At 37.7% G+C, this 12,838-nt stretch overlaps 1 protein-coding gene across 2 annotated transcripts in view; it reads left to right on the forward strand.

Annotated features, from left to right (window-relative positions):
• The window catches only part of CERS6 (ceramide synthase 6), a 281,767-nt gene that overhangs the window by 106,451 nt on the left and 162,478 nt on the right, over positions 1-12,838 (forward strand). The window lies entirely within an intron of this gene.

Genomic DNA, 12,838 nt, shown 5'->3' on the forward strand with positions numbered 1-12,838 from the left:
AAGTAATGTGAAAGCTCAGGTTTAGGATTTAACATTTTTTTTAATTAAAAAAATGTCAGACATATAAAAAAGGAGCACAGTGGTTTAGTGAACACCCATGTATTCATCAACATTTTGACATATTTGCTTTACTATACCGTTTTTTGCTGAACCATTTCAAAGTAAATTATAGATATGAGACTTTTTGCTTCAGCGTGAATCTCTGGAATATAAAGATGTTTTCCTATGGAAACAGAATACCATTATCATGCCAAATTAAAACATAGTTCATATTCATATTTCCCCAGTTTTCCTTCCAGAGATATCTTTTATATCTGTATTTCTTTCCAGATAGAATCCAGTCAAGATTCATTTATTATATTTGGTGGCTATGTCTATTAAGTCTTTCTCTTTCATTTTAACTTAATTTAAAATAATTTTAAACTTCAAAAAAATGTTTCAAGAATAATATAAAGAAATTCTCTAAATTTCACCCAGATTTACCAGTTGTTAATATTATGCCACACTTGCTTTAATATTCTTTCTGCGTAAGTTTCAAAGCAGGATTTATTTTGAAGATTAACAGAATTTCCTGAGGGATTGATTGTGTTGTGTGAAAGTGAAGATTCTGGGATGACATTCAGGTTGTTGGCGGAGCAGTTAGAAGGAAGGTGTTGCTATTTACTAGGCTGAGGAAGGTGAGGGTGGAGCTTGTCTGGGAATAAGCTTATGGTCTTAAATCTGGTCATGTTGAATCTGAGATATGTGTTAGTTGCAGGGGCAACATGTAGGCATCTGGATATATGAATAGGGATTTCGGGAACAAGGCTGCAGATATAAATGCGGCGATTGTCAGGGAACAGATGGTATTTAAAGCCCTGAGACTGTGAGATCAGGATAAGTAGAGAAAACCTCTGAGGATTGAGCCTTGAGGTGTGTTCATGTCAGAGATGGCAGAGCTGAGAAGGAACTAATAAAGGAGACTGTGCAGGAGGGATGAGTGACCAGGAAGAAGCAGAAAGAAGAAGGTCTTAATGGTCCACTGTATCAAACACTACTGGTGGGGGCTGTAAGTGGAGGACTGAGAAGTGACCATTGGATTTGGTCATTGGTGTCACAAAAATCATTGGTATCTTTGACAAGAGCAGTTTGGGTGGAGTGGTGGGGGTGAAACCTCAATGTAAGAAGCTCAAGGGAAAATGGGAGGAGAGAAATTGGAATATGGGGAACTCTCAAGAAGTTTGTTGTAAAGGGTGTTTCGGAGAGTGAGGGTGATACTTGGAGATGGAATATGGGATTAAAGATTTATCTTTTTAAGAAGAGAAAAAGTATGGCATGTTTATATGCTGATGAGAGTGGTCCAGCAGAGAAAGAGAAATTGATGATGTGAGAGATGCCAAGAACTGTATCCTTGCCTAGTCAGGAGGAGCTGGGATGTGGTTCACTCATACCCGTTGCCGTACATAACCGCACGGGCACTTCATTCATGGCAACAGGAGGGAAGCCAGCATATCTGGGCAAGAATGTAGGCAGGTAGAGTCATATTGAGAGCTCGTGGCAAGTCAGGAGATTGCTTCCGTCATCTCAGTGAGATGGGCAACAGGGTCATCAGTGGAGAATTAAGGAGGAAAGAAGAAATGTCCGAGTTTTGAGGAAAGAGGAGGAAGTGTGAAATAATTGGACGTGTATTTATTCATTTCTCTGGATGGAGCGTGTTTATCTCTGTGTGTGGTGGCAGGCAGTGAGGGCGTGGGGCATAAGTAAATGGCTTAAAATGAGGGGTGTCGGTATCAGTAGGATGTGGTCCTCCACAGGTGCCCCTCTTCCAATCCAAAAAGCCGCTGGGTTGGGGCGGGCCTTCACAGTGCAGTGAATGGCTGCTTCAATGGAAAACTAGGTTGAAAACAGAGTTGGGAGGTTTAGAGTCCTGGCTCCGGTATTTGGTGCAGCTTTAGTGCAGGCATTTATTAGACCAGACTGTGGAACTTGTATTTACCGATGTATGGACCACATGTTTGTGTCCTTTCAAAATTCATATGTCGAAGCCCTGCCCCTCAGTGTGGTGGTATTTGGAAGTGAGGCCTTTAGGAAATTAGGTTTAGATGTGGTCATGGGGGTGGGTCCTGCACGGTGGGATCAGTGCCCTTACAGGAGGAGGAAGAGACAGCACGGTGCCCTCTGTGCTCACACAGTAAAGAAGCCATATGAGCACACAGCTAGGTGGTGCATCTGCAAGCCAGGCAGAGGGCCCTGAACAAAACTGGATCTGCTGGCACCTTGATCTTGGACTTCCCAGCTTCCAGAACTGCGAGAAATATATGTCTATTGTTGAAGCCACCTGGTCTATGGTATTTTGTTATAGCAGCCTGAGCTAAGACAACCAGTAAACATCTACTCATCTTTATCATTTCCTTACCGTTTCCACATTCATTGTTAACAGGAGCGATTTCCTAGGGGAGGAGGGCAAGTCAGTTAGTGCCTTAAGTCAGTCTGTAACTTTGGTGATACCGAGGGGACAGAACTGACCTATAGAGCCTGTTTTGCATATAGTTATCTTTGAGGAAAATACCCTCATCTTAATAAAGCACTATTGTGTCTTTTAGTTTGTTATCCTATGAGCTACTGAGGTAGTACATTCTTGTTAAATTGGATGATATTCTATTCCATACTCCCTTCTGCTGTAAGAAATTCTGTACCACATGCTGAAGATTCTTAAGCTGCCACATGGATTTCTCTTGAGTTTTGGATGATTTGATGCATTAGATAGTTTTATTTAATTTAATGCTTTTAATTTTAAAAACACATCCAGCTATGCCGGCAGCCAGCCAACCAGTTTTCTAAATCTGCGTGTAAGTAAGGGAGAAGAGAAAAAAGAAAAAGAAAAAGCAAGCATCATTTTGGTTATTTTTGCCCCTTTTTTTTCTCTTTCTACTTTGCACATTGTACATCATTCAGTGTCTTAGATCCAGGTGTCTCCCTTTAAAAACATAAAATTCATTAAGAAGACAATCAAATATGCATATCAAAACATAAGGGATGCATTTTCATAAAATCCCATGAGTGTAATGTTTTTATATTTAAAAAATAATCCTATGCCTCTGATAATTATTTCAAATAAAGCCCTTTTATCCCTAAAATTATTAAATGTTTAATTAAATGTCTGCAAGATATAATTTAATGGCTTGATTCAAAATAATGATTTATATATAAACATAATAACATTTATTAATAGCAACAAAGTAATAATTCTTTCAGTTAATGTTAACTTTTTATTAAGGAAGTTTTAGCATATGCACATAGGAAGAAGGCATAGTATAATGAATTTCCATGCATCTATCATACAATGTCAACAATGATATACATTCTGCCATCTCCTTGTGATAATTCTGAAACTGAAAGTTATAAAAATTATTTTAAAAATTTTAAAACAGATAAAACATTAATATGGGTTGTGGGTACAAGATAATATGCCTAATATGCTTTAGGATGGAGCCTCCAAATAAGAGATTAGGTCCTGTAAGGTTTTTCCATGGCCCTGACCTTTAGTTCTTATGGCCGCAAGTCCACAGGGCTCACCAGTACTTCTTGTTCAGTCCCTTCCTTGCATGTTATGCTCTGGTAATAGGTAACTGCATAAAGTTCTCTGCACATTCTGTCCCAGGGCCCTCCACACCCTTTTTTTTCTCTTCTATTGACTCCTACTTATGTCTTCAAAGTCCAGTTCAGGTGCCCTCTCTTCTGAGGTTTCCTCTCATCACCCCATCCCTTTTATGGCACAGGTGTACCTAGCTGGATCTCCCATAAGAGCCCTGCCTCTCTTTCTGTCTCTGCCCTGGAGTGAAATCTAAACTGGTCACCCTGGCCTGCAGGGCTCTGCATGGTCTGGATCTTGGCTGTCTCTCTCTCTCTCTCTTTCTCTCTAACTTCATTCGTCTCACCACGCTCGAGGGGCATCCATATGCTCTCTGCGTGCCAAGCTCATCCCTGCTTGCAGGCCTTTGCACTTGCTCTCTCTTCTTCTTGGAATGTTCTACCCCACATCTTTGATTGTCTGGCTGCTGCTCCCCAGAAGCCCGCCCAAGAACCTCTTTCCAGTCATAATACTACCTTTCTTTCCAAGAAATAAATACCATATCACTTTTGTGAGAATCAATTTTTTTTACTTTTACTTTCAGTCTTGCCATTTAGCATGTATTTCAAAACATGTGTAGTAGTTTAGTTTTGCCTGTTTTAAAACTTAATATGAATAAAATCCTACTGTACGTTTCTTTTGTGCCTCGCCTCTTTGCTCAGCAGTGTGCTTCTAAGGTATATCCATGCTTATCTGTGTATGTGTACTTGGCAGTGCTGCATTCGTTTTCACCGCTGTGTGGTATTTCACTGCATAAACACACCACAGTATATTTATCTCTTCTATCATTGTTGGATTTTTGGGTTGTTTTCAGTTTGGGTTGTTTCTTATTTTATATGAAATAATGCTATGAATATTCTTGTGTGTTTGGTGTGTGTGTGTGCGTGCGCATGCGTGCGCGTACACACACACACACACACACACACACACACACACTCACTCATTGGCTTGAGTTTCTCTACTGTATAACCAGGTGGAGAATTTGGGCACAGATAGGATAACCATAAATTAATGTTCCAACTAGGACATGTTTGTGCGGGATAAATGCTAAACTTGATAGGACACCAGGGAAATAGGTGTAAACTGGGATTATCCCAGGAAAACTGAGATATGTGGTTCTGTATTAAAAATATATTCTTCAACCTCATAGATAATATTAATCTGCTTTCTAAAAGGATTGTACAAATTTACACCCCCACTGGAAACAGAGAGTTTCTGTTGTTTCTCACAACTTAGTATTTTCAAATTTCACTTTGTTTACTAATCTTTTTGTGGTTTTAATTTGCATTTCTCTCACGGATAATGAGACTGAGTTGTGAACTATCTGTTTACATCTCTTTTTCTAATAAATATATTTAATGATACAAACTTATTTTTTATCTTGGCTTTAGCTATATCCCACAACTTTTAATATTTGTGTTTTATTACTATTTTATAAAAAATATTTTTTCTTTTCTAGCATATTTTTTCTTTGACTCAATAATTATTCGAATTGAGTTTTCAATTTCCCAATATGTGGAGATTTTCAAGTTATTTTTAAATGATTTCTAACTCATGGTAAAAAATCATCCTCTGTATGATTATTCTACGTAAAAATGTGTTGAGATAACTTTAAAGTCAAGTATTGGTCAGAGTTTATAAAGGTTCTTTGTATGCTTAAAAGAATGTGAATTCTGCAATTGTTGTTTATAGTGTTATATATAATTCCATTTAGTGAAGATTTTAATCATGATCCTCAAGTCTCCTGTATTCTTACTGATTTTTAAAATCTGTTTATTTTGTCAATTATTGAGAAAACTGTTTAAAATCTCCCACTATGATAATGGATTTGTTTTCTGATACTGTCAATTGTAACATTATAAATATTTTAGGTTATGCAGTTAGGTATATACACATTTAAAATTGTAATGACTTCCTGGTAAACTGAGTTTTTTATTAGTATGGAGTGATTCTCATTATAGCTAATAATGCTTTTTACCTTAAAGTCAATTTTGTCTCATATTAATTTAGCTATACCAATTTTATCTTATTGGTTATCTTTTTCCAAATTTTATTTAACCCTTTTGTGTTCTTGTGTTTTAGATGTTTTTCCTATAGATAATATATGATAGGATATTATTTTAATTCAGTCTGAAAATACTTGTTCTCTTTCTTTCCACTTGAGCTTCACCCATATACACTTAATATCATTTTTAAATGCTTTTAAATCTCCATCTTAGTTTGTGCTTTCTATTGTTTTGTCTATTTTATGTCTCTTTCCTTTCTTAACTTCTGGATTTATTATTGTTTTGATCCCATTTTCCTTCCTGGATTTGAACTTGTAGGCTCAATTTTTAATTATTCGGTCATTGCTCTGGAAATTACAATTGGTGTGCCTAAGCTTTCAAAATCGAATGTTAATCCCTGTTTTATCCTCCTCCCAGAAAAACCTGAGGTGTTTAGAATACTTTATCTCCATATACCCTCTCCAGATTTATGTTACTTTTGTCATGCCTTTTATTCTATCTGTTTTGTAATCTCAAAGATTTTATTAACCTTAAAAAAAATAGGGCCATTTTTTTTTAAGATTTGCACATATGTTAACCATTTTCTTTGTTCTTCTTTCTTGTACTTAAACCTTCCATCTGGAATCAATTTTTGTCTGAAGATCCTAGAGGCTTGCTACAGATGAAATCTCTGTTTTTGTTGTCTGAAAAATAAATGTATTTTCCCCCTCATTCTTGAAACTTTTTTCTCTGAGTAGAGAATACTAGGTAGGATGTTATTTTCTTTCAGCCCATTGATGATATCATTCCACTGTCTACTTGCTTGCATTGTTGCTATGGAGAAGTTGATGGTAAGTTTATCATTCCTTTGAAGATAATGCCTTTTTTTCCCCTCTGTATGCTTCAAGATTTTTCAGTCTTTGTCTTTCTGTACTTTCAGTATTCTATGTATCAGAATAGTTCTTTTTGTTTGTTTGTTTTTTAGTTCTCGTGATTCTTTGAGCTTCTTAAATCAATGGATTGCTATCTTTCATCAGATATGGAAAATTCTCAGCTATTACCTCTTCACATAGCCTCTTGCCTAGCATACTCATTCTTCTATAACTACAACTAAATGTGTTTTAGACTGTGTCACTCTGTCTTCAATGTGTCTTAACTTCTCTTCCATGTTTTCCATTTTTCTGTTTCTCTGGCTGTAGGCTAGATGTTATCTGGCCTGTCTTTCAAATCACTAAGCTCTAATTCCCTTTCCAATATATTATTTCTTTTTCTCCTAGTTTCCAGTTTGGTTATAGTTTTTTATTTGTAGAAATTCTATGTGGTTTTTTTTTTTTTTTTTTTTTAATTTTTATTTATGTATTTATTTATTTAATTAGTTTCAGGTGCACAAGACATAGCAAAACTTAGACGTTTATCATTTATATCCCTCACACTGTGTGAACCCCCCTCCCCCCATCCACTATCCCTCTGTACGTTCCCAAAACCTCTCACCTTCCCCTTATTATGTGGTTTTTTACAAACCTCCTTGTTCACATTTTATGGTATTCTGTTCTTTGCAGTTAAGTTTTACCTGGTCTTTCATTTTTTTAGGTAGAGTAAGCATAGCTGTTCTGTAACCTATTTATGACAGTTCTAATGTTTGTGAGTCTGTTACTGACTCCCATTCATGGTACTGTTTTCTTTGTATGGCACCTTTTTTCCATGTATGCTTTAATTGTGTGCTACTCTTTGTTCTTAAATTTTTGGTGGGTGGTTCTTGAGGCCTAGGAAGAAGAATGCCATTCTCCAGAGAGTTTATGCTTATGTTTCTGTCAAATATTTTCCAGATACTGCCAGTCCAGAATCACCTTAAACCAAGTCCGTGGTTTAAGATTATCACGATCCCCAAGGCAAAATGAACGTAGGTTACAGTCATGGTTGTGGGTCTTGACCACAACTTCTCATGGAATTGTTTTCCCTTTCCTTTTATTTCTCCTATTCTTCTTAGTGTCAAGGCAACCAACCCAACCCTTCAGTTCTCCAGAATTAGGGGTGGAGTAGGGTTTCTGTATGGTTCACAGTCATCCTAAGCATGTAAACCTTTGGGATCCCCACTTATCGTGGACAGCTTATTGTGGACAGTCAATATCCCCCACCTTGGGTGGACTCTCGGGCCTTGATTCCCCCCCCCCCCCTTTCATCTAGGAGGCTGCTGAAATAGAAACCCAGATTTAATGGATATGTCAGATGCCCTCAGGGTGAAAGGAAGTTGATGTTCTAAGTAGGTCTGTGGTTCCCAGTTTCCCTTAGATTTTTGTCCTAACAGCTTCTTACTATCTTGTCACCTCTGGTGCTTTTAGGGATTTTTTTTTAATTGAGAATTTCTGTTGTTTTTAATAGGTCAGGATAACAAGGGATTGGTTGAATAGCCAAGCCTGCTATTTCTGGGAAAGAAAATATTAATAAGAACTTAAATCTAAAAAGTATCGTCTACTGAAAAAATTATGTGTGCTGTGCATACAAAGGTTTTGAATGTGGTAGGTAAAGGATTTTGAAAACCAGAATTTCTGTACACTTTTATATGATCCATCATTTTAATATTGATGTGAAGTTAAACAAGGTCAGTTTGGCCTTGTATCCATTGTCACTCCTAATTTTAGCTGCAGCAATTTCCGAAAACTGCATCCAACAATTTTTCCTAATGCGCAATGAAATAGCCATCTTTGCTAAGCACCCACAGTGTACAGTTATGGAATTAGGGAGGTCCTGAAGAACATGGCCTTTCAAAGACCTGAAACATACAGGTTTGCCTGCATTGTTGTGTGGTGTATATTAGGCAATACTTGAAAAGAAGGTTTTGGTCTCATTTGCACCAGAAAACAATGTAGGCAAGGCTTCCTCTCACAAAGTAATGTACAGACAAATGTTAATTTAATCAAATTTAGCTGGTTTGGGGAATACTGGTTATATGAAGCACAGATTGATCACGTTGGTAGTGTTAAGCACAAAATCTCTCTTAGAGGCTGGGAATCTTGAGTAAAATTTTGAACTTTAGGAATATGCAGTGTTGACAGTGTGGCATATGGCTTGTTAGAGACCAAGTGGGAAGTAGAGACAGGTATGAATACGTAGGGTATGGGGAAGGACAAGCACGTCCTTTCGTTAAGGACAGAGAAACCATCAGGAAAGTGAGTGAGAAATGAACCCACTAAGAACGTGTGGGAGAAGAAAACACTTTAGTCCTGACATCCAAGAAGTATCCCCAACCCTATCTGGATGGGGGCCCTGCCCAGCTGCCGCTAGTGTTTCAGCTGACCACAGAATCTGAGTAGCTGTCCTTGCTTCTTCCCTGTTTACTCTCTCTCTTGACTTTAAGGAAAGGGCTGCAGTTTAATCAAATACAATGAACTGAGACCTCTTCGAGGTCTCCCTGGGACTTTGACCAAATCAGTCATTAGGCCTTTCGAGAACAGTTAAAAAAATACCAGCCCTTAGTATTGTCAGGGTTGTTTGAACTTTGGAAAGAGGATAATGAGCATAAAGGAGGACCTTCAGAGGACTGGATTGCCTAGAATTTGTAGTTAAGAGGCTACAAGATCAATTTGTTCGTGTGATTTTATTTGCTCTGATGTATCATTATTTGTCATCCATGGATATAGAATGCATTCTTTCATTCAATAAAATGAATGCTGACTCTGTGCTGGGGCTTTCCTAGCCACTGAATTTTCCCTTTTGGTAATTATTTTAACAGGCTTTGCCATCACGATCTGGCCTTTACCATCATGGTAGTATATAACACTTATTGAATATCTATTATATGCAAGGATTTCTACTTATGTCATCTCATTTAATCCTCACAGCACGCCCATTGCTAGATGGCTTTACCTTAATCCAGAAATACACAGCAGGTCTTCGAATAACATTGTTTCATTATAACATTGATGCGGTACTATAGGAACTTAACTCTTGTTTATGTCAATCAGCCTGTGGTAAAATTGTTTTGTTATATATAATTTCAGTTAAAGTTGCAGAACCTATTGATGATATTTAGGGAGAACTTTATATATATATATATATATATATATATATATATATATATATATATATATATATATTGAAATATATAATGGGAGTCAGAATCTGTGTATAGCTGAAGCATGTTTTTTCCACCACATAACCACCAATATTGTAACATGTCCCTCAACTCCCATGTTTTTGGTGTTTGTGGTACAGAAAATACCAGACCCTATGCAATTGGTCTTTTAGTAATACACAAACAGAAAAACTTCACAGTGGAGTCTGTATGTGTGGCATGTGTGAGACAGACAGACATAGTGATAGCATATTAACATATCTATAACCAAATTGTAGGACCACAGGCATGCAGCTTTTTGTGGGTCACTGAGTCTAAATTTGGCCACATTTTAAAATTCCTTTTTATACAATTTCCCCATTTCACTGGGGACCTCTACCCTAATATAGGGTCCTATGAGCTCTTCAGTTTATTACAATGGCTGTCAAAATGGACAATGGTGTGATACCAGTCACTTGGGATTGGATAACACTATTTGAATGAAAATTTATTCACATACTTCAAGGCATTATTTCATTGAAGTTGGGAGGTGGCTAATTGGCAATTTGCTGTGGAGAATTTGGGGTTAGGTCCTTCCTTTTTTCTGCCCTAGACATTAACAAATAAAAGCAGCTACAAGAATTCATGTGGTTTTTGTTTGTTTGTTTTATAGCATTAAATACAGTGGTTAAGAACAGGGCTTGGATTATTTTCCTTTGAAATGGTTGGAGGAAGTAGAGAATGTGAAAGTAAGTCCCTCTAGATTAATGGCTGCATTCATTGTCAGTCTTTGGAACACTCTAAATAAAAAAGACTGGCAGAAAGAGTTACCAGAAATTCAACTCCTGGCTTAAGAATTTAACAAAATCAAAGGTCAAATCCATCTCTGCTGTCTTACCAGTGGTGATTGATTCTTCTAGTTTCAATGGTGGTGAGCATGCAAGTGGTCTGTGTTCTCTGACCCGTTTCAGGAAATACACGAGTCACTGCTTCTCTGGGACCCAGCCATTAATAACAGTAGGATACAGGCTCACAGGATGCTGAGCAAACAGCACCTGCCTGAGTTCAGATGGTGAGGTTAAGACCAGATTCTTGCTCACTCTCCTTATTATGGTGTTCTTTCATTTATTTATTTCGTTCATTTAATAAATACTCATACGCACCTGTTGTATGCTGGACTATAAGTGCAGGAGAAACAGTGATGAACAAGACATGGTGTCAGCCCCCAAGGAACTCATGTTCTGCATTCTTCTTCTATCACTGTCTCTCCATTGAAAAGGTCTAATGCCCAGACAATGCCCAGACAATGAAATCAGTGCCCAGACAATGAAATCCAACAGACCTGGATTCCAGGACTCTGCTTATGATGCCTGACATTGGCCAAACCCCATCTGCCTCAGTAAGACTCCCTTTCTCCACTATAATGTGATTGTTAGGCAGCTCATGCAGCTGAAGGCTTTTGACAGTGTCTGTAGCATACATAGCAAGGCTCCATGGATGTGAACTAGCTCTACTGTCGTTGTGGTTATTGTTAGGATTATATTCTGGCCTTGGGTTTGGAGGAAAAGGAAAAGTGTTTGGAAGAAATTGGAAGAATGTGGCTGCTAGCACGCCAGAGGGAAGACCCAGAGGCTCATAAAGATACAGCTCCAGCCCACCAGGGATGAAGGTAATGCTGATTCTTTGCAAATGTGGGACTGTGCTCGTATATCTCCCTATATAACTTCTTTCCCCTTCCAGGAATTATTTTCATTTGACCTTTTTAGGTTTATATGTTGGGTAGTTAGAAAGGGAAACACACAGTGTGATTTATCCTGGATATTCCACCATGTTAAGCACAACTGTGATGGGCCAGGGAACTCAAATGGGGAGGAACAGAAGTAGCTCTTAGTAGGAAATAATGTGTGTGTTGGGTAATCCTCCTGAATATTTAGCCTAAAAAAAAAGTTGCAGAATGGTGTTTAGCTCCTTCAATATATCTTGAGGGGCACAGCTTGCTAGTGGCAGGTTAAGATACTTGAGAGAGAGAGAGAGAGAGAGAGAGGGAGAGAAGAAACTTATCAAATGTACTGCTATCTTTTAGATATTCAAAGATGAGACTTTGACTTATAATTCAAGAAAATCAAGAAAAACAACATTCCTATCCTTTGCTCATTATAAAACACTTTAAAAACATTTCTGTAAAGCATCCCTCATTTATTTATTTGATGAAAGCCATTCTATTTCAGTGGAAATGGAAAGATTGGGATAATTGCAAATCAGGTTTTTACCTAAGTATATAAAAGAGGTGTCCATGTATTACTGTTCTTTCTTTATGTACCTTGAGAGAAGTTTTAGAGATTTGTCTGATTTTCAAAACTGGAAAGGCCATGTTCATTGGAAATGTTTACCTGTGGTGCTATCCAACAGTAAACACGTAGACAAAATGATGGATCTAAAATTATCAATTTTTTCATTTTATTTTCCATACATTTTCACATGTCATCATTGGTCTTAGAATTGTGAAATCTAGGTTTGAATTCTGGCTATCCTTCTAATAAGTACATATCCCTGGAGACATGACTTAATTTTCCACGCGTATTTCCTGACTTAGCAAATGGGAATAACTATGTATTTCAGAGAGCAGTTGTGACCTTTAAATAATATAATGTGTCAAATATCTTAGTGCATTCTTGGTACATGAGAGGTGCTTCATAAATGTTAGGTGACATCTGAATCAGTATGTTCTTCACTTCTGGTTTCTCCATATAGCTCATTGCGCTTTAGATATTTATTGACATCCATAGTGGGGTATAAATTACACCTCAAGTTACCCCTCTCTATGGAGCTCATGATAATCGTGCTGAAAATTACCAGGGAGATCATATTCTATGGCAGCTACTGAGTGTGGTGGCCCCCTGTGTAGTATGACAATATCATTTATGTGGTGGCTGGGATACACCAATCAGGCGAGAGAGGTGAGGCCGAAAGTAAGAGCTGAACAGTGTGCTCCTCGCCAAGGCCTGTGCGTAATGAGGGTTGTCTTGGCCTGTGCCGCGATGCCAAGTGATAATTGTGTTAAATGCTTTATCTTCTCTGTTTCCTTTTGGCCAGAGATGGGAGCTAAGTGTCAGCTCCTGGTTGTGCCTTTTTTGCCTTACTGGAAGGGGTACAGTTTGAGAAAAGAAGCTTCAGTGTAGGCATTTGGTATAC

This window comes from Rhinolophus sinicus, chromosome 17, assembly GCF_057876585.1.
Source record: "Rhinolophus sinicus isolate RSI-liver-muscle chromosome 17, RSI-T2T, whole genome shotgun sequence".
NCBI lineage: Eukaryota > Metazoa > Chordata > Mammalia > Chiroptera > Rhinolophidae > Rhinolophus > Rhinolophus sinicus.